Genomic DNA, 11,344 nt, shown 5'->3' with positions numbered 1-11,344 from the left:
TTTCTTTCTTTCGGTGTGTGTCTTGTATGTTCCACCAAGAAGAAGACTTGAGTTTCGCCTTCCGGGGGCTGAATCGGAAGATAAATGGTTCGTGATGGTGGTGGAGAGTGTCTTAATGTAATGGAGATGGGACGACCCCGTTGGAGATTCGAGGGAGGAAGCGGACCTCTGTTTGATAAGGGCAGATCAAAGGAGAGAAAGAGAAGCACAAAGGAAACTACTCGCTTGTCTTTGCTGGTTTTCCTCCCACCAAACGGTTTGAGTTGTAGTATCGAAGGCCTTTTGCTTCTTTCTTGGACGTTCTAAAGTATGTGCGGTTTGAAGTAAGCAGCTGAAACCTTGCTTCGTTCTTCGTTCTATGGCATAGGCCCTCCTTCCACTAAATTTTGAGGGAAACGTTAATCAATCCGGACAACTTACAGCTACACGATGTAATCTATTCAGGTTCGGATTGATGGCTTGTAATCAGCCGGTATTGATAGGCTTGATCGTTTGATTTACATATCGATTGCACCAACAATATTCGTATGTGTGTGTTGGTTGGTGGAAAAAGAAGACAAGAATAGGAAGTTCAACAAATAGAACTTTTTTCCCCCAATAAAAGCCAGCCCCCGGATGTCTTCAACTTCAACAGCAAACTTTCCTTCTCTGGGGGGATTTTTTTGGGGTGAAACCTTCCGTGCCTGACGACTACTTTGTCGACGCTGATTCCCGGGATGGATTGTGAATGAATCACATCACGGGATTAGATTATAGAGAGCTCGTGTTTTTTTTTTTCGGGAAATCAGTCGAGCAAGGCTAGTTTCCAGCTCGAAGCTCGAACGTGATCCTTCGAGGAAATCGAAGTATAGGAAATAGAGGGAGGAACATTCGACGCATGGCATATGTTTGCTGTCCATCCGTACAGAGGAATACATGAGTTTGGGTGAATTTCACAAAGTTTATTTATGACACATGACACGAAAATAGAATCAACTGTGAGAGTTGTGTAGCCTCCAAAAGAAGGTTCTTGTTTAAAGAGGAAAAGGCAAATGATTCTCAAATTTTGAGCGTGAAGGGTTCCAGGTAGCTCACAGTGGGCCACAACTGAGGCTGAAGAGCTCCCAGAGAGAACAAAGCTACTTAGTATGGGTAGAGCTACTTTGTGACTGAGATAACTTTATGCTTAGGACCCAGTGGCTAATGTAGTGAGGGCAGCGCTTCAAAGTTAGGACAGAGCTACTTTGTAATGTCCGAGCTTCATGAAGAGAACACAGCTGCTTTGGGAGGGTTTCAGCTACTTGGTGAGAGTAGAACTTCAAATCTAGAACAGAGTTTCTGAGATCTGTTCCTCACAGATCTTTAGGCACCAGGATAGAGGTTTATAATGTGAACAGAATCACTTAGTGAGCTGATTTTTGACGAAAGAGCTACCGAGAGCGAACAAAGCTTCGAAGTGAAGTTGAAGCTTTACAATGAGAGCAGAGCTACCTATTGAAGGTAGTATTGAAGGTGGGTAGAGGATCCAGCTACTTCGTGACACCAAGCTTAATAATAGCGATAGAGCTTCAAGGTAAGGATAGAGTTTCAATACAAGTACAGAGTAACTTCAATTTGGGGATGAGGCTTCAGAATGTGTGAGTTACCTAGTGAGACTAGAGCAGTCTTTAGTGTTTGGGCAGAGTTATCTCATAAGGTCTGAGGTTCAAAATAAGGATAGAGCTACTACCTAACGGTAGAACGGTAAAGTGAACGTAGAGCTTCAAAGTGTGGACAGAACTTCAATTTGAGGATGAATGACAGAGTTAGCTATTGAGCACTGGGTCAAGTTACAAAATTACCTATTGAGGGTAGAAGCCTTATAGTTGGGACAGAGTTACACTGGGAGGTCTGAAGATCGTGGCTTCACCAATCAAGTACCTATTGAGAGCAGATCTTCGAAGTTAGAGCAGAGCATGCTAGTCGGGTTAAAGCTTCACAATGAAGAACAAGCTTCATAGTGAGAGCGAATTTTCGGCGCAAGTAACATATGTAGCAGGACCGGGATTCGAAACCCATCCGGGCTGTTCCCCCGTAATGAGGACTATCCAACTAGGTGGTATCATTATGTCTTGCATGTCAGAACTGGAAGGCATGGCCCAAGAAAGGTCGTTAGGCCAAGCAAATAGCGAGATTTATTGAGGTAGAATATTTAGCTGCTTCAAGATTTATCCAGAATTGACATCAAAACTAGCGCAGTATGATGATACGCACTACAGCTCCCTCATTCGCATCCTATTTCTCGTTTTATAGATACTCATCTTGTGCATCTCGTATTCGTTTTCTACTGAGCCACGCGAGATATTTGCGACAAGCGACCGATTAACATGATTGAATTGACAGTCGCTCGGTCTTTTATTACACCATATAAGCGCCTTTCCGTAAGAAGCGGTGGAAAAATTGAAATACGTTGCTCGTGGCGTCCGAAATCAATCCATTCATTTTCCTAAGCTTATGTTTTCCACCTGTCGCCTGTCAATGGAAAAAAAATGGTCCCTACGGAAATGGTATAACGGGGGCCGAGTCGTATGGTGCAATCGTGCACTTGTAGTGAAATAAAATAACAATTTGCATAATATGAACGGATAATTAAAAAAGAAGAAGAAGCAAGCAAGCAAACGAAGCGCAGACAGCAAATGAAATGAATGTGTTGGATGTGTGTGTTTTTTTTTTTTGCACATTGGTTTGAAGAGTGTTCGCGGGAAGGATGAAAAAGAAATGAAAGAAGCCAGCCAGGGAGCTTAACATTTTCTGGGCAAAATAAAGAAAGCATAAGAGAGAGGGGGGAAATGGTTCCGAAATGCTGCCATGCCATACCACCAAAGACTGGGTCGGTCTGGTGCTCGGTCCAGGTGTCGTTGTGCCAGCCATGGGAAACATATGGGCGATTGGGCGAGTGGACGAGCGGCGCAACGAGCGAAATGTTTCATATTCATGCAGACGCCTTGTCACCTTCCTCTCGCGACTCCTTTGCCGTCTACTCCCCACTCTCTCTCTCTCTCTCTCTCCCTCTGGTGTTCTTCGAAACGGGAACAGCGTTCTAATGCCATTCGCAAACCGATGCTATCTGTCTCTGATTGTGCACTAAGAAGATTTTCCCTGCCAACCTTCGCATCGCTCGCTGTCAATATTTAGTTACGATTTTTATTTTAACGTCCGTCGTCGTTCCCCATCACCCCTTGTCCCTCCCCCTTCCCCCCGCGCTCCGTGAGCTTTTCGGTTTGGAGCTGAGTTTTGTGCTGACGAAGGCACACCGGCAAAAAAAAGAAGGCGAGGAAGAAGCGAGATAAATCTGATGTACATTCTACGCTACGGCTGAGGGTGCACAGGTGCATCAAAATGCAAATGCTGTGCACCAAAACGGCAAGAAGGCTCTGATGCGGTACGGTGAGGAGTTTGCGAGACTGCCTTTTTTTTTCCCTGTATTTTTGTGAGTTAGCTTTTGCTGCTGGTATGGGGAATCATTCTGGTCCAGTGTGGGAGCTGCGATAGTCGAAATATAGCCAGTACGATAGGTTTAGAACTCGTCAGCAGTGCAAACGGGGCAAGATGCGTGCAAGTGAAGATAAGGAAAGATAAGGAAAGCAACAGCGAAACAAAAAATGGCCCATGTTCTTAAGATCTTTCCGATGAGTTATTGAATTGAGCTTCTACGAGACGCATAGGAGAGATAGAAATGGGGCTAGCCAGATAAAGAACAATCTCAATCGAGTGTTTCATGGAGTGTGGCGAAGGGACGATAGAAAGTTCAATGTCAGTTTTTGCATATTTTTCATTATTTAAAGCAAAATTCAGCTGACCAACGGTTGGCGAATATAGTTTTTCGTGACGAGTGAAATATCCTTTTAGGAGCATGAAGTTTAAGTTTTAGATACGTAAGGAGTTTTTGTATGAGTTTAGTAATTTTCTCCATGTTTAGGATAAATTTTGAAATAAAAAGAAAATATCAGAAGCGAAATATTGTCGTAATGAAAGTTCTCTCTATTTGGGACTATTTTATGATAACTTGTGGTTAAATGATACCTTTTTTTTTTTTTTTTTTTTTTTTTTGTTTACGGGGAGGGAACCTTCAAAAGGTACACCGTCACGGGGGCATGTCACGGCATGACAATGCTCCCCGATCTGGGTTATGTGGGATTCACCGTGACACCAGGCCCGAGAAGCGGACTTGGCAACCGGTGGGACCTCACTAAACCACTCCTCGACCTGATCCGACCCCTGCCGATGCGCTGAAGTGCGAAGTACTCCATGTAGGGACGTGTATGCTGTGCACCCTTGCTGTTGTTGTCGTCCTAGTTGTCTGTGCTGCTGCTGCTGTTTCGCGTCTTCCTTCTGCCAGTGCTGCTCCAATCCGCTCGTCCGTTGCCGTAACTACCGGGCGGGTTTTTGCTCAAGCAAAGGCCCTGGTTACTCGTCGCTGCCGCTGCTGCATCCAAATTTGGTGTCCTATGTTGTGGAAAAGAGGAAGTTATTAATGCCCAGCTTGCTCTCTCGTCCGCTGTCGATGTTGTCGCCGTCGTCTTGCCGTTGGCGGACTCTCCTCATTCCACCTCAGTTGAAGTGTTTTGAAGATCGTCCGAGCGGCAGTTCGAACCGCCTCCCATGTACTGCTGCTTGCACACATTTCCGCCGCTAGATTGTTCATCGTGAGGCGGGTGTGGCACTGCTGTTGCATCTCCTGCTGTGCCCGAGCGAACCGTGGACAGTGAAACATGACATGCTCGACATCCTCCACGGTGTTTTCACACACCGGGCAGTTTGGCGAGCCGTCCAGGATGCCTTTGTCGACGAAGTAGCTCCGGAGAAATCCATGACCTGTAAATAGTTGGGAAACGTAAAAGTCAACTTCTCCGTGCTTGCGATTCACCCAGGACATAATGTCTGGGATCATTCTCCTCGTCTTCAAACCCGGCGCTCTCTGTTGTTCTGCTCCAGCTGTCCACTGTTGCTGCCAGCGTCTCAGCGTCTCCTCACGCTGCCGTTCTCGTATTCCTGGTGCTGGACCGCCCCGCGCTGCCTTCTCGTCGTGGCAGCGTATGTCCTCCTCTAGGAGAAGAACTAACGGGATGGTACCAGCCACCACACAGGCGGCGTCGTATGAGGTCGTCTGAAAGGCGCTGGCAACTCGAAGCACTCCTGTCCGATGCGTTCTCTGGATCGTGGTGCGATGGATCTCCTTTTGAAGAAGTGACCGTCCCCACGCCGGTGCCGCATAGCGTACGATGCTGTTCCCCACGTTGACCAGCGGTCTCCTTCTGCTGCTCTTCGGTCCACATTTGTTCGGCATCAAGGCGGTCAGGGCATTCGTTATTCGAGATGCCTTGGTGCACACCTTCTCCAGATGCCGGCCGTGGTGCTGTTTGCGGCAGAGTTCGACCCCTAGGTACTTGAGCGATTCCTCCGAGTTAATCGTGTGCCCACCCGCAGTCAGTTGGCCTATCTGCGGGTTGTGATGGGTGCAGAAGATCATGTAGCCGGTCTTTTGGTGGGCCAGCTGTAGACCAACTCCGCTCATCCAGCGCTCGATCGTCTCAAGGTTCCTCGTAGCATGGTCGCTGACTTCCTGCGTATCTCTACCGATGAGGGTGAAGGCCACGTCGTCAGCAAATCCGATGATATCCGCCCGCTTCCCGGACAACTCCACACGGAGAAGATCGTCGTACATGACGTTCCAGAGTGTTGGTCCTAAAACCGAACCCTGCGGAACACCAGCCGACACTGGTTGCGAAATCAGCCCTTCATGCGTCTCGTAGTGGAGTGTGCGATTGACGAAGTAGTTCCGCAGCATCGCCTGAAGGTACGGTGGCGTGTTTCTTCTCTGCAGAGCTTCTCCAATCGCTGTCCAGTTGGCCATGTTGAAGGCGTTCTTCACGTCGATTGTCACCATCGCACACAGTCGGTCGCCTTTGCGCTTCTTGTCCAGCGCAACTCTTCCGTTGGCGAGCACCCTGTTGATGGCGTCCATAGTGGAGCGTCCTTTCCGGAATCCATACTGAGCATCAGCCAGTCCTCCCGTGGCATCGAGATGATCCGTGAGTCTGCGCTGTATGAGTCGCTCAAGCACTTTACCAAGGACGCTCAGCAGACAGATTGGCCGGTACGACGACGACTCCCCGGGTGGTTTCCCTGCCTTGGAGAACAGCACCAATCGTTGCCTTTTCCATTCCTCCGGGAAGTGGCCGCAGTTAATGTAGTGCTGGAACGTTCTCCTGAAGACGCCGGGAAAAGCCTTCATCGCTGTTATCAGGGCCACGTTTGGGATGTTATCATCACCGGGGGCGCGCTGTGGGTTGAGCGATTTTGCAATGCTCACCAACTCGTCCTCAGTAACTGGATCCCGTCCTCCATAGGTGGCCGCTCTGGAAAGAGCTCCCCGACGATGTGGCGCAGTTTAGTGGGATCCCGTTCCATAGGCACGCGAGCTCCTTCCCATTGCTGCTTCTTGATTTTGTAGCCGGGCCCGAATCCGTGAGGCCCCAGCTGTTCGGGCAACTCGTCGCTGCTGGCCTTCTTGCTGGCCTTGACCGCTCGATCCAGTGCTGCCCTCGCTGCAGTATAGGCCGGCCGCCTTTCGTCTCGTTGTTCGTCCGTTCGGGCTCTCCGTAGTCTTCTGCGCAATCCGATGTAGGTCCGTCGTAACTGGGCAATCTCGTCATTCCACCAGTACACTGATCGTCTTCCCCCTCTGGCTGCCGGCAGTCGCGGCATTGTGGCGTCGCACGCTGTGGACATTGCTTGCGTCAGCTCATCTGCCATTAGAGTACGGTCATGGATGTCTAGCGACCCCATGATCTCGACGAACAGGTCCTCGTTGAAGAACCGAGTTGCCCATCTGCCCTCCGTTGCCTGTTGCTGTCCTCGACCAGTGCTTGTCTGTGCCGTCGTCCTCCCAACCGTAAACTTGATGGTGTTATGGTCGCTCGGATTTTCGTCGCAGACTCGCCAGTTGTTGTCGCCCACGAGAGACCTGCTACAAAAGGTTATGTCGACAATGGAGCTGCGGCCACTGTGGCTGACCCATGTTGGCCGGTTACCCCGGTTCAACAGGACCAGTTCGAGCGAAGCCGCTGCGTCCATCACGATTGCTCCCCTGTGCACCCGCTCTCCATCGTTGCTCCTACGCTCCATTCCCCACGCTCCTGACCAGGCGTTGACGTCTCCGCCGATCACGGTGTCCCGGTTGCGTGGAATCACAGACGCTATTTCAGTCCACTTACGTCTGTAGTCTTCTATCGTCGCATTGGGACCCACAGGAGGTAGATATACAGAGCAGAACACAATGCCGCGCATCTCCACCACGACGAAGCTGTCCCGCCGGTTCTCGATGATGCGCTGGATGGGGTATCTTCCTGTTGAAACCGCTGCGACTCTGCCCGTCGGGTCCACCACCCAGTTGCTATTGTTCTCTGGGATCCGGTATGGATCTGAGAGCAGCAAGAGGTCGTGGCCCTCCGTTCGGGCCGTCTGCAGCAGCATGTCCTGGGCCAGCTGGCTGTGGTTCAGGTTCTGTTGGAGGACCTTAGGCGCGCCGGTTGGGCCGTGAAGGTACTACGTCTCCTACTTGGCGGCACTGGCGCTGTCCAAACGAGTGCCCGATTGCTTCCGGGCCCTTGCAGACTAGGCACTTCCGCTCCTTAACACACTGTCCCGTGTGTTTTGGTTCTGCGCAGCGATGGCATTTGCTCGACCGGTCCTTTCCACGGCAGTGGGACGCAATGTGGCCGTACTCGTAGCAGCGGTAGCACTGGCGCTTCGCCTCCACCTTCTTCAGCCGACAGCACCGACTGAACCCGATGGTTAAATGATACCTTAGTACAGTGAAAATGTCTATCGACCCCTGAAAGTATGCAATGTGCAGTGCGTGCAAGCTTTCCCAAGCTCTTGTCGAACGATGCATAGCTTAACGCTCAGATTGCATACCTTTAGGCGTGCGTTTTACAGCAAAGCGAATTCTTCAATGTACCCACGATTCGGCGCGATAATTTCAATTCCTGCATTTCTACTCGAAACAAGCATTGTACGCAAATAAAAAACTTCAAATAAGAAAAACAAATGCCTACCATTCCATTCACATTATTATCCTACCCCTCATCGATACGAGTACGAATCGAATTCGCGTTACGAGAGGAGGTTACTACTATTATCCCAAGTATCCTATTTCATTTTGATCGAGCGAAAGTAGGCGAAACAATAATGAGCTCGAGCTTACGCGAATGAGAGGAAGGTTCGGGTTTTTGCTTGCGAAGGCGTTGAAACGTTCCGCGCACTAAAACTTAACCGAACCGAAACCGAAATCGCGACCAAATTGGGTGGAAGCAATCGAAATGCCGTACAGCGGCATTTGCGACCGGTTTCAATTCATTACCGATGGTGGTGGCGGGGGTTGAATTGGGTGCAGGGGGGGTGGGTAATCGGAAAACGGGACACTCGGTGTAATCGTGTTTCGACCCAGTTTAAATTGCGGGCTGGGCGGGTTTTTTCTCTTCTCTCGGTTGCGGCACACCAATTTAAGGACCAATCTAGGCCAACACGATTTTCTTAAACGGACCAAAAAAGGGCAAGGATTTATTTGACTCCCTCTTTCTCAAGAGTTACTTAAGCTGCAGAGTTTTTTTCTTTGTTTTGAAACCAAAGTTTTGATGCTCAATTTTATTTCCCCGCCTTTTATTTCTGGAGCTTGGCACCAGCACCACAACCGGTGCCTGCAGCGTTCGTGATGTAAATGTCGCGCTTTTTCCGTACCAGAGTTTGGCTTGACTTTTGCGTACGGCCACGATTCAACGCATGCAGTCAAGCGTGTTTTTTCCCCCTCCCGGGATCAAGAAAAATTCATTTCACTTCGATATCCTTAATGACAACCTACTCTACGGTCACTCAACGAAGTAGTGTGTGTGTGTGTGGTTCGATCGGTATGTGGGAAGAGCACGGATTGCAAAGTTCAGCCGGGCGAGAATAACAAAACCGTCAAACCGTGCCAGTAGCAAACAACTTCTCGCTCGACACTCGAACAAACAGTGAACGGGCGACAGCGCAACTGACACAAATCTTGAGCGACGAAGTTGCTTTATGCTGATGCGTTTATTTTTTAGGCGCCGTGGGGGATGAAGGAAGGGGGGGAGAGGGATGGAAAACTTTCCCGGAAACTGGACCAATCAATTACGTTACGCGCCAGTCGTACATTGCTTTGAGGCACAAGTTTCGAACAATGATCCTTGCACTTCGGCAGACTCAGTGACAGTGCCAACTTTCGAAACGTCAAGCTCGGTCGTACACGGATAAACGCTTCACCAAACCAATAACTCATGGTGTGTGTGTGTGTGTGGGTGAGTGCTTGACAGTAAGTGAAGACACAGTACTGGACAGTGGGAGGGGGGGAGAGTGAGAGAGATGTCAATTTTGCTTTCGGGTGGTTGATAGGCACAACCAATTAGTACACCTGTCAAATGTCACATTCTTCTTCTTTCTCTTCTTCCCATCCCCCCCACCCCCCCCCCCCCACTCTCCACCCCCGTGGGATATGATCGGAATGATATACTTCATTAATCTCGTACACGTGGAAGCTGAAGATCTGTACCGGCTGACAAACTAATTACTCTTACTCGCTGGACCGCCCGAAATACTGCCACACGACATGGCGTCATGACAATTGCATACGCTTCGGGCGCCGAGAGCGCAATACGGCCGACCAGTTACTGTTAATATGAGGGCGAAAACCAAACCAAAAAAAAAAAGATCCCATCATCCCATATGGTGCGTTATGGGCAGCGGAGTCCGGAGTATAATAAATGTACCGGTGACCGAATGGGCTTTAATGGATGATACATGTTGGTTACCTCGATTCGATGCTTTTTTTTGTTGTTGCTTTGGTCGCTTACACACACACGCTCCCTGCATGCTTAGGTAGACCACGCACGCACCAACTCCAAACAACGGAAGGGTTCGCTATTAATCAAGCTCCTGACTCCGAAACGGAAACCCTCCAGAGATTTGGATGTCAAGATAAGAACAGACACAGAGAGAGAGAGAGAGGGGGGGGGGAGAAGGAAAGAAAGAGAGAGAAAAAAGTGTCAGGAGTTCGCCTCTAATAATAACATCGCGCAGCAAAAAAAAAAACCCCCGTAAACCACAATCCTTTTGCTGGGATCCAGCTTATGCCTTATAATAATCGTTTTAGAAGGATTTAACTAAAGCTGATGGTTTCTGTTTTTGCTTGACTTTAATAAGAACAACATGTTTGACAGTTGAGAGACAAAAATGCTCTACACTGGTATCAGTTTCTATAGCTGCACTTTAATTCTTTTGATGGAGAATAGTATTGCAGATTATGTTGGGCTAAAACTCAGATTACTTTAGATTTCTTGTACTCCAACAAGTTGAACTATGATGCCTAGAAAAAATCTTGATCTTGACAGACGTTGACAAGCTCATAGCATTTATCATGGATTTTCTCACATAAGCGTGCCGTAAGATATTTCCCACTAAGTTCTAACTGACTCCAAGACCTGCTTAGAGATGATTGTGATGTGGGCAGATCGACAATCTCTTTCCAGGAAATCTTGAATCCTTGGCTGCATCTCATCTCCGATACTTACAACTATCAGGTCTAACTAACGAGCAACTTTCCTGGTCGGACTTGAATCCAGTATCCTCTTCACGTACCTCAACCCTAAGCTTTGACTACTGCCAGTATATCTGCACCACCAGAACTAGTGCTGTTCAAGGGACCACCAAACATATCAGAGAGCTGGAATCTTCTGGATTACAGGAGTTTGGGAGGTCTGTAGTAGGTGCCTTCGAATTTTTGTCACTCACATTTTTATCCGAAGTTAAAAAGGTACCTCTTCTTCAGGTGAAATCGTTGTCATCAACTGATACTGGTGCTTCCGAGTCGGGCCATATCATAGTCAGAGACTCCGGCAAGTAGGAACTTTGTCTTCCTGATTCTATGTTCGCCTCAGACACCGCCAGAGATATCTGCCCAATGATGTCGACGTCAAGGAATTGGGAGAAAGTCTAAGCCTGATGTTAACTTAAAAGTCTGAACCAGGGAAGCCTTCTTCTTCTTCTTTATCTTCTTTTTTCTTGGCACTACAACTCCGAAAGGTGCCAGCCTTGCATTTCTGGCTTTCTATGATTTGATTTTACCCGCAGCAAAGTAGTCGAGCCCTGGGTACGAGGAGGCGGTCTGGATGGAATTTGAACTCAGGTCCTGCCGTGTGAAGACCGGCGCCGTTATCGCCTTTGTCACCGGACCGCCACCGATTGTTGTCATAAGTTCGCACTAAAGTCCTAGCGAGAAGTTTGGCATAAATTTGCGTCTGTAGAA

Source organism: Anopheles stephensi, chromosome X (assembly GCF_013141755.1).
Source record: "Anopheles stephensi strain Indian chromosome X, UCI_ANSTEP_V1.0, whole genome shotgun sequence".
NCBI lineage: Eukaryota > Metazoa > Arthropoda > Insecta > Diptera > Culicidae > Anopheles > Anopheles stephensi.
The sequence above is the reverse complement of the archived record's forward strand: the minus strand, read 5'-3'. Positions refer to the sequence as shown.